The sequence below is a fragment of the Rhinopithecus roxellana genome, chromosome 11 (assembly GCF_007565055.1).
Source record: "Rhinopithecus roxellana isolate Shanxi Qingling chromosome 11, ASM756505v1, whole genome shotgun sequence".
Classification (NCBI taxonomy): domain Eukaryota; kingdom Metazoa; phylum Chordata; class Mammalia; order Primates; family Cercopithecidae; genus Rhinopithecus; species Rhinopithecus roxellana.
The window spans coordinates 32,513,612-32,532,627 of NC_044559.1; the positions used below are offsets into that span (position 1 = coordinate 32,513,612).

A 19,016-nucleotide genomic window follows, 5' to 3' on the forward strand; every position below is an offset into this window, starting at 1 on the left:
TCAGGAAACTTACTGCAAGGTAATAGAAGGAGAGGCAGGGCTTATTAAGTTTCCTTCTGCAGGCCATTTGATTGCATTTCTGCCCTGAGCACAGGCTTATTTGCATACTTGATTTATGGCTTTAATTCAAATATTACTGTTGTTTCACATAAACCACTACCCTGATTTCTCTTTAAATTTTTCTTTTAACAATTCACTCAATACCATATGGAACCTAGTGAAACCAGGGGCCTTTAATGTGAGGCCTCCATTTCCATTTCCACTGGGACAGAGGAGTATGGAAGATGGAGAATGGAAAATGAACTAACTGTTAAGTTTCAGAAATGTTTACTCCCACTGCAGGGCAGTCTGGCTCACACAACTCAAGCACATTCAGCTTCAAGAATCTTTGATAAGAATCTTTGTTTTTATGTTACTGATTCTATAAGAGGAAGTTTCTTTTAAAGTTGCCTCTTTTCTTCTTTTCTTTATTTGTTCTTTCCAAAAGACAGTCAAAATTTATGGAGCCAAGCACTGAGCTAATGTCTCAGATGATGGTAGGGCTAAAGACAAGTTTGTCCTGGCCCTCAGGGAGATTGTATTCTTGCCAGACAATACAGACATCAGGAAAGAATTACACATTCTTTTAATTATCTATTCTAAACAACTGCTTTGCTGAATAGACATTTTAAATATAGTCTATCTAAAAGCACTGGAGAGAGTCTGAGGTTACCAGAACTGAGGGGCCAGGATTACAGAGATAAGGGATATGCAGGAAAGTGAGCCTGTGACAGTTATTCCCTTAAGGCATTTGCCTTTTCTTAAACTGGAGTTATAGAACAAGAGGTAGAGAATGAGAGCAAGAGAGAATATGATAAGTTTCAGGAAGGAGCACAGTGTGATGAAAAAGCTGTGTGGCACTTTCATCAGTCTAACACTACAGGGGAGCAAAAACATTGAAGTCTGAGACTCTAAGAATGAGGCATCTTGGAAAACACACAAGATTTTCAGGTTGAATCCTTCAAGGGCTACATTATGGAATGGGGTTGGATCAGAGGTCGACCAAACCTCACAAAGTCTGAGAATAAGCCTCAAAGAAGTGAGTCCCCTAATTGGTTTAAGGCATTATGGCCCTGTTCTAACCACCTGCCAAGAGGATCAATGATTGGCTGATAACACCAAATAATGCCAGTGAGGATGTGGAGCCAACAGGAATTCTCATTCATTGCTCGTATTCAAAAATGATACAATGATTTTGGAAGATAGTTTGCCATTTCCTTAAAAAATGAAATATAGTCTTACTGTATAATGCAATAATTGTGTTACTGGGTATTTACCCAAAAGAGTTGAAAATTATGTCTATGCAAAAATCTGAATGTGAATAGTAGCTTTATTTATAATGGCCCAAAACTGGAAGCAAGCAAGATATCCTTTAGTAGGTAAATAGATCAACAACATGTGGTTCATCCATACAATATTATATTATTTGATAGTAAAAAGAAATGAGCTATTAAGTCACAAAAAATAGGTGGAAGAACCTTAAATGCATATTTCTAGGCAAATGAAGCCCATTTGAAAGGAATACACACTATACGATTCTAACTGTATGACATTCTGGAAAAAGCAAAAGTATAGAGATAGTTAAACAATCAGCAACTGCCAGGGTTTAGAAGGACGAGAGGGAAGGATAGATGGAGCATAGGGAATTTTTATGGTATTATTGTGTAATAATGGTGTATTCATGACATCGTGCATTTGGGGGAACATAGAGAACTATATGACACAAAGAGTGCATCTTAATATAAACTTTCAACTTTAGTTAATAATAACAAATTGATATTGTTTCATTAACTGTAACAAATGTATTATACTAAAGCAAGATATTAAAAACAGGCAACTTTGTATGTGTGTGACAGGGAGGGCTTATATGGGAATTCTGTACTACCTGGCAATTTTCTGTAAACCTAAAAAGTAAATTTTAAAATAGAACAAAAATTAATTGATAAGCAATTTACAAGTAAAAAACTAAGAGAAGGAACAGACAAATGTTCAATCACAGTAAGACACATTAACATACCTTGGTAACTGATAGAACAAGCAAAGCAAAATGCTCAGTGAGGACATAGAAAATCAGTAAAAACACAATTCAAGAAAACCTGATCTAATTGACATATGTACAACATAGTACCCAACAGTGGCAGAATATACATTCTATTAAGTGCATTAGAACAAAAATATTACAAGCAGAAACATAAATATCAATATATATATTTTTTGAGAGTCTAATCTCCTCTAATTACTCAAATAATCTTATTTTTGACTGGACTCAGACTTAGGGTAGAAGCTTGCAGAGAGGACAGTCTGCATCCCTTGGCAATGTGTTCCTGGCATTTTTCTTTGGCTTCCTTCATTGTCTTGGCCAAAAGTTTAGCCTATTTTGCAGCCTCTTTTTTATTTTTCTTAGTACTTTTTTTCTTCAGAGCAATACACTGGTGTTTGTGTTGCAGGACATATGGAGTAACAAGATGCTGAATCTTGGGTGCTTTGGTCCTGGGTTTCTTACCTTATTTGTCTAAGGGGTTTCTTACAACATATTGGAGGATGTCATCTTGTTTAGGCAGATTGAAAAGACTGTGGATTCTGCTAGCTCCTTTGGGCCCCAGGCAATGAGGCACCATAGTATCAGTCAGTGCAGGAACATTATTCTCTCCTTTTTAAATTTTACAATAACCAAGTTGAGAACATTCAGATTGACATCCACAATGCAACCTCGAACAGATTTGTGCTTTTTTTCTCCAGTTCACCTTGGTCTGTAACAGGAATGCCCCTTTCTCAGTAGCAGGCAGACACAGCCACGGGTCAAGACATACTACTTCATGGGGAAACCTTGTTTGTCATTCCCACCACTGACTCAGACCACATAACCATCCTATTCTTCACCAAGAGCGTTAGCGGCAACTTCTGTTCACCACACACTTCGCATAAAAAGTATGAAATCTGCATTCATCATCCACTTCAATGAGTTTCTGGCAGCCAGTGGCTGGGAAGGACATATTCAGCTTCATCTTGAAGCAGCTGATCACCTCTGAGGTGCCACGAAAAGGTGCTCAATATATTTTAAATGAACAATTTCATTCAGGCTGTGCTGGAATCAAGCCGGATATCAATAACAAAAGAATGCTAAAACATCCCCAATTACTTGGAAATTAAGCAACATATTTTGAAACAATCCAGGGATTGAAGGTAGAATCACAAGTAATATTATAAAATATTTCAAACTAAATGAAAATGAAAATATGACATAAAATTTTGGAGGATGCTAATAAAACTGTGGTTAAGGGGAAATGTTTAAGTCTAAATGCATACATTAATAAAAAATGGAAGGCTGAAAAATCTCAGTATCACTCTCAGAAATTATAGCCAATAGATCCCAAATGAAACTGAAGGAAAAAAATAATAACAAAATTAGTGAAACAGAAAATATAAACACAAAAGATTCAAAGAGCCAAAAGTTGAATGTTTGAAAAGGTGAATAACATTGTTAAATCTCTAGCAAGTCTAGGCAAGAAGAAAAGAGGAGAAATTTAAAAAAAAAATCAATAGCAGAAACAAAAAGTGAGATTGCTATAGATCATTCAGAGATTTGGAAAGGTAAGAGAATATACTGAAGAATTATATTCCTGAAAATTTGGAAATGTAGGTATAGGGGACGAATTTCTTAAGAGCACATTTTTAAAAACCTGGTACTAAGAAATAGAGAATCGGAATGGTCTTATATCATTTAAAGGAATTGAATGTGCAATTTCACAAAGAAATACCTAGGCCCAGGTATCGTCTTCTCCAGTAAGTTCTTTTAAATCTTGAAGGAATAAATAACAACTTTATGCAAATGCTTGCAGAAAGTTATAAAGAAGGGGAAACATTTCCAAATTTGTTTTGTGAGGACAGCATAAACTTAATACCAAAACCTAACACATACAGTGCCAGAAAAGAAAGTTATAGGAAAATCTCAGGAGCATAAACGAAAAGTCTAAACTAAAAATTAGTAAATAACTCTAATGATGTATATGTGTGTGTGTGTTGGGGGGAGGGGTAGGTAGATAGGTGACTGGTTTTATTTTAGGAATAAGGTTTGCAAAGAGAATTTGTGAAGTTTGTTTATATTTAATAACCAATCAATGTTATTTACCACATTAACAGAATAGGGGAGAAAAAGAATATAATAATCTTAACAAAGACATTTATAATCAATCCCCATTTATAATAAAAATTCTTAGCAAGTCAAGAACGTAAAGGCCATCCCATATCTGATTACACTATTTACAAAAACCCTATAATGAGCATAGTACTTAATGATAAAATATCAAAATTTTGCCTCTATGATCAGAAATGAGACAAGTATGTTTATTGTTAACTCTCTTATGTCCAACATTGTACTGAAGATCAGTTAGCAAATCCAAAGTAATTTACACTAAAATAAGTTTGGCAAATTAAGTACGAAGGTATGAGGTTAACATTTTTAAAAAATCAGTAATTTTACATACTAATAAATCAAATATTTTAAAATAAATCTTATTTTAAAATAAGATTTAAAATAACAGTACTATTAAAAGCATCAAATATTTAGGAATAGAACTTTCTTAAGAGAAATTAAAGAATACATAAATAAATGGTATATGTTCATATATGAAAGATTCAATAATGTAAAAATGTTGATTGTCAACCATTAATATATACATTAAATGCAATCCAAATTAGAATTTTGGAAAGTTTTTGTTTTTTGTGGATATTGACAAAGTAATTCTAAAATTTGTATAGAAATACAAAAAGTCTACAAATATCTGAGGTGATTTTGAAAAAGAACAAAAATTATGGAGAATTTACACCATAAGATATCAAGACATTAGGCTACAGTAATTTAGACAGTATGTTATTGGCATATGAAAACAAAACCATCTAGTTGCAATAGAATATAAAATTGAGAAAGCAGAATCATATCTGTATGGTTAATTTATTATGGAAGAAACATAATAAGTGTACATTCCAACTAACAGTGCTGGGCTAAATATGCACATGGAAAAAAATTAATCTTAAGCCTTACTTCATACCAAATGTAAAAATTATTTCCAAATGGGTTGTAGATATAAATGTTAAATATTTTAAAAAGTGCTTCTGTAAGATAAGATCTTCAAGATCTTGTGGGTAGGCAAAGATTTCTCAAGCAGAACACAAAATGTACTAAGAGTAAAGATTGATACATTGAACTACATTGCAATAAAGAACTTATTTTCAAGATTAAGAAAGAAAAATACAATAGGCCGGGCGCGGTGGCTCAAGTCTGTAATCCCAGCACTTTGGGAGGCCGAGACGGGTGGATCACGAGGTCAGGAGATCGAGACCATCCTGGCTAACACAGTGAAACCCCGTCTCTACTAAAAAATACAAAAAAAAGCTAGCCAGACGAGGTGGCGGGCGCCGGTAGTCCCAGCTACTCGGGAGGCTGAGGCAGGAGAATGGCGTGAACCCGGGAGGCGGAGTTTGCAGTGAGCTGAGATCCGGCCACTGCACTCCAGCCTGGGCGACAGAGCGAGACTCCGCCTCAACAAAAAAAAAAAAAAAAAGAAAAATACAATAAAGAGAGTAGAAGATGTTTGTTAAGAAGTAAAGAGCTGCTGTAAATCAATATGGAAAAAAAAAGACATGAAAAGGCACTTTGCAAAATAATGATTATAATATCATTATTAATCAGGGGAATTAAAGTCATGATGAAATACCACAACAGAACAACAAGACTGATACAGTGAAACATATAGATAATAGTAACTCTTGTAAAGGATATGGATTAGCTGAAACCATTGTAAACTGCTAGTTTGAAACATTTCAGAAACTTGTTTAATAATATATACTATCACTTAAAATAGACTGTATTAGTCAACTCTTATTAGCTACCATAATAAGATACCACAGAATGGGTGGCTTCAACAACAGAAATATACCTTCTCACTGCTCTGGAGGTTAGAAGTCTGAGATTAGGTGCTAGAATATTCATGCTCTGGGTGAGGGCTCTCTTCTTGGCTTGTGCACAGCTGCCTTCTTGCTGCGTCCTCAAAGGGCAGACAGAGAAAGAGAGAGATCCAGCGTCTTTACCTCATCTTATAAGGGCACCAGTTCTATTGGAAGGCTTCCCTCTTATGACCTCATTTAACCTTAATCTCCATAAATGCCCTATGTCCCGTAGAGACACATGGGAGTTTGTGACTTCAACACATGAATTTGCAGGGAGGGGACTCAATGTAGTCTATAGCACTTGCATTGTTCATGATCTAGCAATTCCACTGCTAGACTACAACCAACAGAAATGTGATACCAAAAGACATGCTTAAGTATGTTTATAGCAGTATTTTTTATATTTGCTGCAAACTAGAAATAACCAAACAGTGCATAAATGGTAAAGTAGCTAAATTATTTGTGGTCCTTTGTTACATGGATCTTTGCTCTATATGATGAGAATAAGTGAACTACTGTTACATGCAATAACATAGATGGATGTCAAAAACATAATATTCAACAAAGGGAGCCAGACACAAAAGAGTACAATTCCATTTATACAGTGCTCATAAATAGCAACACTTAATCAATGGCAGGAGAAATCAGAGTAATTATTTTCTTCAGTTCAGAACTTAAAAGATCATCTCAGCTGGATGCCATGGCTCACACCTATAATCCCAGCACTTTGGGAGGCTGAGGCAGGCAGATCACGAGGTCAGGAGATCGAGACCATCCTGGCTAACACAGTGAAACCCTGTCTCTACTAAAAAATACAAAAAACAAAATTAGCTGGGCGTGATGGTGGGTGCCTGTAGTCCTACCTCCTCGGGAGGCTGAGGCGGGAGAATGGCATGAACCTGGGAGGTGGAGCTTGCAGTGAGCCAAGATCACGCCACTGCACTCCAGCTTGGGCAACAGAGCCAGATTCTGTCTTAAAAAAATAAAAAGATAATCTCATTTATGCTTTCTGTTATACAGTCAGCTTTCAACTTTATTAATACTCCTTTGGAGGTAATATGCATTTTTAGCTCTTTCTACTTTTAAGGGCTTCTCTGTCTTTCATTTTTAGCAATTTGATTTTGGTGTCCCTCACATGTATACTGTGCTCTGCCTTATTATTTATTAAATTAGTCCACCTGCCTCCATTTCTCAGTATATTGTTTTTCCTTCCTTTTAGTTAAATAATCCCATCTTCTCTATGGTCAATATTGTGTTAAATCTATCCATTATGTTTCTAATTTGATGTTTATTTGATTCATTTTTTATAGCTTCCAGTTCTCTGATGAAAATCTTTCATTTTTTTGTTTTTTCTTTATACTTTTAAACATATGAATTGTAGTTATTTGGAAGTCTTTGTTAACATGAATACAGTAGAGCCTCATTATTTGTGGGTTCCATATTTGTGAATCTGCTTACTTGCTAAAATTTATTTGTAGACCCCAAATCAATACTTACGGCACTTTCACAGTCATTTATGGAAATGTGCGGAGTGGTGAAAAATTTTTTTTTCTTGATGCACATGTTCCCAGCTGAGATTGAACAAGGTGACACTCAGCAGTATTGTTTCAGCTGTCTTATTGTGGTCTATTTTTGTGTTTTTGTGCTTTATTTGGCAATTTTGCTGTTTCAAATGGCTCCCAAGCATAGTGCTATAGTGCTGTCTGGTGTTTTAATGTGCAAGATGGCTGTGATGTACCGTACAGAGAAAATATGTATACTAGACAAGCTTTGTTCAGGCATGAGCTATAGTACGCTTCATCATGAGTCCAATGTTAATGAATCAATAATGTGACACATGCAGAAAAAGAAAGAGAAAATTTGCCAGTCTATAAGTAAGGCCACTCTGGAAAGTGCTAAAGTAACATGTATAGTGTATAATGAAACCATGGAAAAGATTATAAAGTGTCTAAAATTGTGAATTCTTAAGATGATGATTGATTTTTCAAAAGCATAATGTACAGCACTACCATGATGGTGAATGTCAGACTTACTGTTACATCACTCAGGGTCAGGAAAATGTTACACACTACCCAGTTAATGATGGTGGCTCACACATTTGAAAAGGTGATATAACATGAGAAATATTAAATGTAGGCAAAGGAGGCTCTGAAGATCATGAGGCTGTGGAAGAATTTTTAAAATACCTGCTAAGTAGTATTATACAGGAAGAATTATGTGGAAGAGCAGGTCATCAAAGCTGGTAACACTGGCTGATCTTACAAGATGTTGTCAAACTTATATAATGCCAATAGAATCTTGGCTGATAAAACTGTTGTGACCAGAGGTTTTCAGAACCACATCCTATATTTCCCTGTGTAGCGATAGTTCACTATTCATTACTTCAGCATTCTTGGCAATTTATAGAGCGTAACTACCACAAATAACAAGACTTGACTGTTTTGAATCATCTGCAGATCTGTTTTTATCATTTGTCTTTCTCCTTGGTTATTGATCATATGGTCCTGTTTCTACATCCCCAGTAAATCATTACTATTTAAATATCTTTAAAACACTGCAGAGTTTCAGCTGATCTTATCTTTCACAGGGTAGATTTGCCCTTTCCTCTGATGGGAAAATGGATGTCAGGAGGCTGGGATGGGGTGGCTAATGGGTAAGCCTGGGCTGCACTTTTCATAATTACCAGTCTCAATCTAATTTCCTCCTATTGTTAGGTTGTGGCCATCAGGAAACTTAATTGAGAATCCAACTTTCTTTTTTTTTTTTAGTACTGAGTAACTACAGAATTTTTTGCTCTACTTTAAGGAGATTTTTGGCTTAGCATGTTTATAACTTCAGAATTTGGCAAAAGTATTGAAGAGGATACTGGTTATATGTTTGAGGCTCCTCAAATCTTCAATTTTGTCACTTCAGCCCAATTTGACTGCCAAAATCCAATTCTGCTGGTTTATCTCTCCCATAGCAGTGGCCCTTTGCCAAGGCCAAACCTGGATTTGCAGATTTTAGATGTGCTCAGATTAGCAAGTGCTCAGGGAGAAAACAGTTGCAGATAGTAAATGTTGCTTCATGACTCCCTTGAGGGCTATATTCATTTGCTGGGGTTGCCATAACAAAGTGCCACAGACTGGGTGGTTTAAACAATAGAAATTTATTTTCTTTCAATTCTGGCGGCTAGAAGTCTGAGATTAAGGTATCAGCAGGGTTGGTATCTTTTAAGGTCTCTCTCCTTAGCTTGTAGATGGCTGTCCTCTCCCTTTGTCTTCATGTGGTCTTCCATTTGTACCTGTGTCTGCACCCCAATTTTTTCTTTTTCTTCTTTTTTTTTTCCCCCCAGAAATGAGTGTCTCTCTCCTATGTTACTTGGGGCTGATTTGGAACCCCTGGCCTCAAGAAATCCTTCCATCTCAGTCTCCTGTGTAGTAGAGATTATAGGCATGAACCACCATTCTGGGTTCCTAATTTCCTCTTCTTAGGAGGAAACTAGTCATTTGGATTAGGGGCCATTCTGATGATCTTATTTTAATTTAATTATCTTTTTAAAGATATTGTCTCCAAATAGTCACATTCTGAAATACTGGAGGTTAGGGTTTCAACATATGAATTCAGAGGAGTCACAATTCAGTTGGTTACCGGTGACAGGTATCCCAGTTACCGGTGGCAAATTCCAAATGGATCTGTGGCAACCTCAATTCTTACCTCCTCAGAAAAAAGAATTCAATTGAGGGGCTTAAGGCAGAGAAAGAGACCCAGGCAAGTTTCAGAGCAGAAGTGGAAGTTTATTTAAAAAGACTTTAGACCAGGAAAGAAAGGCAAGTGTGTCTGGAAGAGTCCCAACTAGAGATGTGAAGGTCAAGTGTGGTGTTTAAACTTGACCCTTTAGGTCAAACTTTAGGGGCTGGCTCCTTTCCCATGATTCTTCCCTTAGGGTGGGCTGCCTGTATGTGCAGTGCCCTCCTTACCCTGGGAGATGAGCACCTGCAGTGTGTTTAGGAAGTTGTACGCATGATGTTTTTATCATTTGTCTTTCCCCTTGGTTATTGATCACATGGTCCTGTGATCAATAGAAAGCCTCCCCACCTGAGGCTTTCTGCCCTTTTCTGGTGGCGTGCCGCTGGAAGGTCAGACTCTGCCATTTTGTCTCTTAGTGCACAGGCCTGGGCAGTTGCTTCTGCCTGGCATCTGTATTCAGCGAACACTTTAGTGCAACAGCTATGGACCATCAGGAAATGGCCACTCCCTGGTGCTAGCTGCCAATTTATCACTTCTAGAGATGCAATGTAATGATTGCCGAACCATCATCTGACATTCCTATGGGTGGGGCAGAGCCCCAATCAAAGCCTATCTACCTGTAACAAGTCTGTAATACTCCTTGTCTATAGTTTCTCAGAGCCCACTCATAGTTGTTCCTTGTCTTCTAGGCACTGCGAGGCTGTGGGAAATTCTGTTCTTTTCAGAGTTTTGGTTGTTAACCAAAAAGAATTTGACAGGTCTCAATCAGTTTAGAGGTTTATTTTGCCAAGGTTGAGGAATATGTCCTGTGTCACAACCTCAGGAGGTCCTGAGAACATGTGTCCAAGGTAGTTGGGTTACAGGTTGGTTTTATACATTTTAGGGAAATGGAAGTTATAGGTGTCATGTGTGTCCGTGTGAAGAGACCACCAAACACGCTTTGTGTGAGCAATAAAGCTTTTTAATCACCTGGGTGCAGGCGTGCTGAGTCCAAAAAGAGAGTCAGGGAAGGGAAATAAGGGTGGGGCCGTTTTATAGGATTTGGGTAGGTAAAGGAAAATTACAGTCAAAGTGGGGGGGGGGGTTGTTCTCTGGCGGGCAGGAGTGGGGGGTTACAAGGTGCTCAGTGGGGGAGTTTTTGAGCCAGGATGAGCCAGGAAAAGGAATTTCATAAGATAATATCATCGCTTAAGGCAAGGACTGGCCATTTTCACTTCTTTTATGGTGGAATGTCATCAGTTAAGGCGGGGCAGGGCATTTGCAGTTCTTTTGTGATTCTTCAGTTATTTTAGGCCATCTGGGTGCATACGTGCAAGTCACAGGGGATGCCATGGCTTGGCTTGGGCTCAGGCTCAGAGGACTGACAATAGGTAAAGACATAAATCAACACATGAAAAGTATACATTGGTTTGGTGCAGAAAAATGGGACATCTCTGAGCTGGGGCTCCCAGGTCATAGGTGGATTCAAAGATTTCCTGATTGGCAGCTGGTTGAAAGAGTTAAGCTCTGCCTGAAGAGTTGAAGTCAGCATAAAGAGATGCTTGAGTTAAGGTAAGGAGGGGGCAGGGATGGGGGAAGCCAAGTTTCTTATCATGTAAATGAAGCCCTCAGGTAGCAAGCTTTTGAGAAAGAAATCTCTTTTCAAGCCTTAAAAGATGTCAGACTCTTCAGAAAATACCTAATAATGAGAGGAGATTCACTACAGAATGCAAATTTCTCCCACAGAGATGCTTTGCAGGACCATTCAAAATGTGTCAAGGAACAACATTTTGGGGTAAAATACTTTTATTTCCTTCTGTGCTTGATCTCTGTCATGTGATGCTATACCAGAATAAGGTTGGAATTTGGTATCTTATTGCTACATAGAGTCTATTTTGCCAGGCTTAAGAGCTCTGTTTTAAGGTTCATGCTTGTCAGTTACCTCTTAAATCCAAAGGGAGGAGGGTATAATGAGGCATGTCTGACCCCTTTTCCCATCATGGCCTGAATTAGTTTTTCCAGTTTCTTTGAGATCCTCTTGGCCAAGGGGGGGCCCATTCAGTCCGTTTGGGGGCTTAGAGTTTTATTTTTAGTATATAGGGCATAGCGCTTTCTCCTTCTGCTTCAAGCAGCTTCAACATTTAGCAAATGTCCTAAGAGAAAATGCCATCAGTGTGAAGCCATTCCATTTGCCATTTAAGTCACTGCATCCCTGTGCATCTGCTACAAGCCTTATTGTATCACTTTCTTAGCACTTGCCCTAGCATCATTGCTCTGCCTGGGCCAAGCCCAAATTTTCAGCCTCTGGCTCAAGCCCAGAATTGGCAAAAGGCAGCTAAATCCTAGCTCACTTCTGCAATGCTTTCCCCCGTAGAATTTCACTGCTGCTAGTCTTCATTGTTTCTGCAGCACTGTAATGCCTTTACATGTATACCTTTTGAAACCTATCAAGTTTTTCTTGTTCTTCATGGCAACATGGCTTGCATGAATTTCTCTATCTTATCAGGAAACCAGGTCAGTGGCTGAGTTTAAGGAGGGATGAGTAGTAACTGACAGGTGTTATGAAGAGAGTCTCTGACTTAATCTGGGAGTTGGAGTTGCAGGTGGTGTGTTCATATTAAGAAATCCATTCAGTTGTCCACTTAGATATACGTGTGCTGGAATGTGTGTTATGTTTCTAATAAAATACATACTTTCCAAAAAGGAAAAGACAACATAGAAAAGAAAAATATAAAGCTATTGCTAAATACAACTTTCCCAAAACTCAGTGAGAAAGTAGCTTTCGTATAGAGGCTCTCATTCTTCTCCCAGTTTCTCTGCCCTTAAATTCACACTGTTCCTTATCTTATCTTTTCCTGTGTAAAGTGCCACCCTTCTTGATGTGAGGTGATCAACAACCCAGTTCTCACTCTCTTATCCTGCCATGGTACAATTTCCCGAATCTGGGTCCTTGCATCAGGACTGGTTTCCTAGAAATTTGGCAGCATAAGTGGAGATACCTATTGGTATTCCAGCATGGAAAGGGAATTTGGGGCTCCAAATCTCACAGGCTTAGGTGGGGGCAGGTGTATCTTCCCGCTTGGTTTTTCTGACAGAATGATTTACAGGTACATCTGTTTAATGAACACAGTACCTGTTGGTCTGTGCCCATACTCACATCTCTGAAGACATTATTAGTTCTCAGAGACAGCACATTCTTAAGCCATAAGAGAAAAAAAGTAGCTACTCCAGTGCCTGTGAGCTGCAGAGCCCTTCCTTTTCCACAAAGTTAGGAAGTTCAATTATTATTCCTTCCTTCTTCCAGATTGAGACCTAGGTGGCCTGCTGGAATAAGAAAGAGACCATATGCCCCTTCATCAAGGCTCCCTCAATTATGCAAAGAGAAACTGCAAAATGTCTACTCTAGAAAGAGTTCTTTCCCCTCAGTCTCCATCTGGGGAAAGGGATAAGGCTTAATTATAATTATGGTAAGGGCAGTACAGGAGAGATATAAAGTGTCTTAAGAGTGAATTGTGGGATGTGTTAGTGTGAGACCATCATGTTGGGCCCATTTGTGACCTGTCTCTGCAGCCAGGGTCACTGTTTACGTGCTAATCAGATGATGTCTGGAGACGAAGGCTGTCTAACATCAACGTCCCAGTCATTTTATTTCCTTGGTATTTCAATGCATCTTCCATGGTGGATGCTTTCTGGTGGGATTTATCATGAGCTACAGATTTCTCTGTGCCCACACGTGTATATTTATCCATATGTCTTCACCATGTACACCCTTATCGCCAATCGTTTAAACTTTTTCTTCCATGCTTCAAGAAACCAGTCAGAAATATATTCTTACCTTCAGCCACTGAAATGGGAGTGTATCCAAGTTGGTGGTGTTATGCCCAGACCGTTTATTCCCCGAAGAAGACCACCAGAGTCCAGAGTCAAAGCCAAGTGGCAAGGATCTTTAATGCAAGTTCGAACTTGGTCCCTCCGTTCTACAACATACAAGAGGGCCTCGAATGATGCATGTGCCCGCTTTTTATAGCCCGACGCATACAGGATATGTAAGGTTACAGAGGTACAAAGGAATTCTTTTGGTTGCAGCATCACAATTGGTAATTGGTTAATATTTTAAGTTATACAATTAACAGTTTTCTATTTGTTCCCGCGCATTTAGTAAAACTACAAACGGTTGTGACCTTATCAGGGGCTCTCTAGGTGGTGTTTCTGAGATGTGTGGGGGGGATGTGTTTGTACTGGGCTCAGAAAGTTGGGACAAAATAGAGGGATGTGTTTGTACTGGGCCCAGGACTAAGATATGTGGCAGACACCGGTAATTAGAACAGAACAGAGCAGGACAGAGACTTTCACAACGTTTGTCCTTACAATGTCTGGAGTCTATAGATAACCTAATCGGTTAGGTCCGGGGTCGATCTTTAACTAGGCTCAGCGCGCCACCCGGGCTGTTTGCCTGTGGACTTCATTTCTGCCTTTTAGTTTTTTTCATTTGATCTCTTTCATTCCTCCCTTTCTCAGGTGCATCTGGAGCCAATCTTGGGTCTTATAAGTCTGATTCTGTTTCAGCGTTTACAGGTTGGTATTGGGCTCTGAGGACCATGAGCTGTATGGTGTCAAACCTTTCCCTGACAAACTGCAAAATTCTGTTAATCACACAAGGTCCTACAGTAAGCAGAAATAGTAGACTTAGCAGGGGTCCAAGGAAGGGGGCTAACAGGGAAAACATATAGGAATTCCACCATTGATTTGCAGCTGAGGCAAACTGCTGTTTTCTCATTTCTATGCTTAACTTACGTAACTGTTGGACCCGGTTCTCTACAAGCCCTGATTCATTTACATAGAAGCAACAGTCTTCTTTCAGGAACATACATGTACCACCTTTTTCAGCAGTGAGTAGGTCTAGGGCCCTCCGGTTCTGCAAGGTCACCTGAGCTAGGGATGTGAGCTGTCGCTGAAGGTAGGCAAGGGATTCAGCTGACTCCTCCATAGCCACGGCAAATTGTTGGTACAATTTGTTCCTTTCTATGAGGGTGTGACCTAGGGCTCCCTCTGCCAGTCCGGCCGCAATGAGGGATGATGTGAGGGAGATTCCCGCAATGAGGGGGAGAAATATTGCTCGTGTAGGTCTCGGTCTAGGGGCTGGGTGAATAGCAGTACTAGTCCAGTTACCGGTGTACCCCAGGAACTCGCTGGCAGTTAGTAGAGTTAACCGGGGAACTAATGTGACAGGAAGACACAGTAGGTTGGTAACAGAGGGACCAGGTAGATTCTTAGATAATGTTCCATTACACCAAAAGAATATGCCCGGTGGGGCTCGTAGGGTGGTTCTAGGGGGCGTTACAGTGGTGTTGCAGAGGCTGGAGTTAGTGCCTGAAAAACAGTAGGGAAACTTTTCCTGACTGGGATTTAGGTACAGTGGCACATTAAGAATGGGGGCGTTCGTGAGATTCTGAAAGTCCCTAGTTTGGGTGGAGGATTCCCATGGCAGAGGGACAGCGGTTAGTGGTGGATGCCCTAGGGTGGCACACAGAAAGCAGCCAGACAAGCCGTGAAGTCCTGTAAGGTTAGCAAGTTCTAATCCTTCTTGTAATAATTCTTACCAGGAGAAAGGGCATAATTCTTGTGTTAGTCTGTCTTCCTGTCGCTGGATATCCCCATGGACCAGGGGCCGTACTTGAACTAGGCCACGCCACAGATAGAGGTGACTGCTAGGCCACGTGGAGGAAGAGGAATAGTATACAGCCCCATGTTGAGGTGTGGTCCAGCGGGAGTTCCGGGGTCCTTAACTATCCAAGTATAGATACCGCCTCTACCCTGCTGGTAGAAGTTCCACCCGGATTGCTCGTTCCACCCTCTGACTGAGTGCATTTTGCAGTAACTGTAGGGGCAGCCTGCGTTTTGGTGCCACCAATAGTGTCTACAATTATACTCAGTCTGATCAAACTCAAAGCATATTATTGGCACCACTGGTTTGGCTATCTGAAAACCAGTAAAATTTAGCAAAATTGGGGCACTGCACCCTGAGGAGGGGCAGTCAGCACTGGCCAATAATTTCCCGGGCTTATAAGGTTGCCCAGGGTGGGTTCGATTTTCATAAAGCCAGAACCTCCAGACAAAGGGATTAGAAACTGGTTTTGTGTTTGCCCCAGTGGCCACTAGGGCGACTAACATTAGGGTTAGAATACCTAGCTGCATGTTTGCAGTGAGCTATGCTGCCGGTGCAGGGTGAGTTTTAAGGGGTTGTTCTTAGCTTTGTCCACAGTCCACGTGGTCGGTGCTTCAGTCGCTGCCGTGATGGGTCCGAGAAGGTCGGAGGCTGGGTCCACCGGTTTGACGTGGGTGTAGTGGATCCACGACGCGATGCCTTCTACCTTCAGGGTGGTGGGTGTGGTTAGGAGTACTTGGAGTGGTCCCTTCCACCTGGGCTCCAAGGTTTCTTGCCGGTGTCGCTTAACCAGGACCCAGTCTCCCGGCTGGTACGGATGGGGTGTCGGTAGAGGACTGGTCTCATATAGTTCCTTCAGCTTGGGCCAGATTTCCTGATGAATTTTCTGCAAGGCTTGTAGGGAAAACAAGAGTTCAGAGACATTTTCTGTTTCAGATCTGAGCAGATCATCTTTTAGGCTGGGAACCAGGGGTGGGGGTCTGCCATACATGATTTCATAAGGGGTAAGGCCCAGTCTGTAAGGGGTATTATGGGCCCGGAACAGAGCATAAGGGAGAAGGACCACCCAATTAGCGCCAGTCTCCATAGTCAATTTGGTTAAGGTCTCCTTTAAGGTCCGATTCATCCTCTCTACCTGTCCTGAACTCTGGGGCCTGTAAGCGCAATGTAATTTCCAATTAGCCCCAAGGATGGAAGCCAAATCCTGACTCACCTTAGCAACGAAGGCCGGCCCATTATCTGACCCTATCTGGATGGGAAAGCCATACCCGGGGAGGATGTCTTCCAGAATTTTCTTTGCTACAACCTGAGCGGTTTGTCTTTTGGTCGGAAATGCTTCAGTCCACCCTGAAAAAGTATCTACAAAGACAAGTAAGTACCGATACCCGTATTTTCCTGGCTTTATCTCAGTGAAATCTACTTCCCAGTAGATACCAGGCCTGGTTCCCCTGAGTCTTGTTCCCGTTGCAGCCTGGGATTGGGGATAGGCGTTGCTAAGCTGGCAGACTTTGCAACTCGTCACGATGCTGCTGGCCGTCTCCGCTATGCGTCTGATCTTGAGTTTGGAGCGTCTCATCAGGTCTATCATCCGCCGGGCACCCAGATGGGTGGTTCGGTGGATGTGTTCTAACACTTGCTGTCCTAATTTTTCTGGTAGGATAATTTGGTCATTAGTATCAGTCCACCACCCATTCTGGATCTGTTTCAGGGGAAGTTTGTCGATCCACTGGAGATCTTGTTCGGAATATTCAGGGAGATATGGCAAGTCCCGGGGGCCCGGATCAGGGAGCTGGAGTGCAAGGAGTCGGCTGGGAGCCTTTGCCACACTCTTTGCAGTTTGGTCTGCTAGAAAGTTGCCTTGAGCAACTGGAGTGGTTGGTTTTTGATGCCCTGGACAGTGTACAATAGCCAATTTTACTGGTTTCCATAGGGCTGTTAACAGGGCTAGGATCTCTTGCTTATTTTTTGTCTCTTTTCCTTCAGCCGTTAGCAACCCTCGCTCCCTGTAAATGGCCCCATGTATGTGTGCCGTAGCGAAAGCGTATCGGCTGTCTGTGTATACTGTCAGTTTCCTCCCTGCCCCTAAGGTAAGAGCTTGGGTGAGCGCTATCAGTTCGGCCCTCTGGGCTGATGTCCCCGGGGGCAGGGGTTCCACCCAGATTACCTCAGTCTCTGAAGTCACTGCTGCTCCAGCATACCTCTGGCCTTGGTGTATGAAGCTGCTCCCATCGGTGAACCAAACGAGGTCAGCGTCAGGAAGTGGGCGGTCCTGTAGATCCTCTTGAACTCCGTGCACCTGGGCTAATATCTCGGTGCAATTATGGAGCGGGGCATCCAGGTCCGGGTTGGGCAGTAGCGTGGCAGGGTTTAAGGTTGTTGGGGGCAGGAAAGTTATTCTGAGGGGATTTAATAGTAGTCCTTGGTAGTGGGTGAGCCGGGCGTTGCTTATCCATTGGTTAGGCGGCTGTTTGAGTACACCTTCGATGGCATGTGGGGTAACGACCCGTAATTCTTGTCCTAAGACAAGTTTATCAGCATCTTGTACCATCAGGGCTGTGGCTGCGATCATTCGGAGGCAAGGGGGCCACCCAGCAGCCACTGAGTCTAATTTTTTTGACAGGCGACTGGCCTCCGCCAGGGGCCTAAGTTCTGAGTCAGTACCACCTTGGTGACACCCTTACTCTCATCCACGTATAAGTGGAAGGGCTTAGTGACGTCAGGTAGTCCCAGTGCAGGCGCAGAGAGTAGGCCGGTTTTGATCTGTTGGAAAGCCGACTCAGCCTCTTCTGTCCAATTAAATGGCTGCTGTCCCCATGTTGCCTGATATAAGGGTTTAGCCAGCTCTGTGAACCCAGGTATCCACAGTCTACAAAATCCCGCCGACCCCAGGAATTCCCTTACTTGTCGGGTGGATTGTGGCCTGGGGATCTGCAGAACAGTCTGCTTCTGGGCGTCTGTTAACCAGCACTGCCCTCCTTTTAGCAGGTACCCCAGATATGTTACTTCTGGTTTACAGATTTGAGCTTTCTTTGCCGAGGCCCGGTAGCCTAGACTCCCTAGAGCTTGTAAGAGACCCTTGGTCCCTTGGAGGCAAGCTTCTCGGGTCTCGGCAGCAATCAGGAGGTCATCAACATACTGTAGTAAGGTTATTTCAGGGTGTTTACGTCGGTACTCACCCAGGTCTTCATGGAGGGCCTCATCGAACAGGGTAGGAGAGTTTTTGAATCCCTGCGGCAGTCTGGTCCATGTCAGTTGGCCGCTTATGCCCCTTTCAGGGTCAGTCCACTCGAAGGCGAAAAGCTTTTGGCTCTGAGGGGCTAAAGGCAAACTGAAGAAGGCATCTTTCAAATCTAAAACAGTGTACCATTGGTGTTTAGGGTTTAGAGTACTCAGGAGGGTATACGGGTTAGGCACAGTTGGATGTATGTCCATAACCCTCTTATTGACTTCTCTTAAGTCTTGCACAGGTCTGTACTCCCCGCTATTAGGTTTCCGTACCGGCAACAAGGGAGTATTCCAGGGTGAGTGACAGGGCTGAAGGACCCCTTGGTTGAGGAGCCAATTACGGATGTGGGGCGTAATTCCTTCTTTGGCCTCTAGGGGCATCGGGTATTGACGTACCCGAACGGGGTCTGTCCCAGGCTTGAGTTCGACAAAC

At 41.6% G+C, this 19,016-nt stretch overlaps 1 pseudogene; it reads right to left on the reverse strand.

Annotated features, from left to right (window-relative positions):
• Positions 1 to 2,289: 2,289 nt before the first annotated feature.
• On the reverse strand, positions 2,290 to 3,044 carry LOC115900439 (annotated as a pseudogene).
• Between the last annotated feature and the right edge of the window lie 15,972 nt (positions 3,045 to 19,016).